Source organism: Bos indicus x Bos taurus, chromosome 26, assembly GCF_003369695.1.
Source record: "Bos indicus x Bos taurus breed Angus x Brahman F1 hybrid chromosome 26, Bos_hybrid_MaternalHap_v2.0, whole genome shotgun sequence".
Classification (NCBI taxonomy): Eukaryota; Metazoa; Chordata; class Mammalia; order Artiodactyla; family Bovidae; genus Bos; species Bos indicus x Bos taurus.
In genome coordinates, this window is record NC_040101.1 from 2,620,652 (window position 1) to 2,621,470 (window position 819).

General features: G+C 52.5%; 1 non-coding gene across 1 annotated transcript; it reads left to right on the plus strand.

Annotated features, from left to right (window-relative positions):
* The first annotated feature begins 473 nt into the window (after positions 1-473).
* Positions 474-545, plus strand: TRNAC-GCA. The gene has a single exon. It is a non-coding gene; the product is annotated as a tRNA-Cys (tRNA).
* The last annotated feature ends 274 nt before the right edge of the window (positions 546-819 follow it).

Sequence of the window (819 nt, forward strand, 5' to 3'; positions counted from 1 at the left end):
CTTGTCTCCAAAGCGCCCCTCCTCCTGGATCCCAGGTTCACTACCGCCGTTGCTTCCACCCAGACACGTGGGGCTCCTCCTGGGCTCTTCTGGCTCTGTACCGGGTTGGAGGACAGACCCCGTGGAGCCGCCCTCAGGTGTTCAGGGCTCCTGCACGCCTTGGGCTGCGGGCACACCTCACGGTGTTAGAAGCGTCTGTGGTCTCGCATCAAGGGCGGGAGCTGTGTCTCCATCCCAGAGCCTGAGTGAGAGCCCGGCACGTCCTAGGTGCTGTGAACCATGTTCTCTACTTGGGACCAGGGGGAGGTGGGGTGAAGTGGACTTATGGAGTTTCGGAGACTCATTGCCAAAAGAAGTTCATGCAGTGTATCCGGTGAATAGTCTTTACAGTGATTGCCTGTCGAAATATACTGGGTTGTGTGAAATGTATTATTAAAATTAGATTTACTTCTTTCTACCTTTTAAATGAGGTTTCCCTAGTAGCTCAGTTGGTAAAGAATCTGCCTGCAATGCAGGAGACCCAGGTTCGATCCCTGGGTTGGGAAGGTCCCCAGGAGAAGGAAATGGCAACCCACTCCAATACTCTGGGGAATTTCATGGACGGAGCACCCGGTGGGCTACAGTCCATAGGATCGCAAAGAGTCGGACATGACTATGTGACCAACTTTCACTTTTCACTTTCACCCTTTAAACGTGGTTGCTAGAGATTTTTAAAGTGTGCAGGTGACTCGTTTTAGGCTCACTTCGTGTTTTCTCTTGGGCAGCATTGTGCCAGTGACTGAAAGGGGCCTTTAGTTACACGTGTGCCTCCGCCTGAGA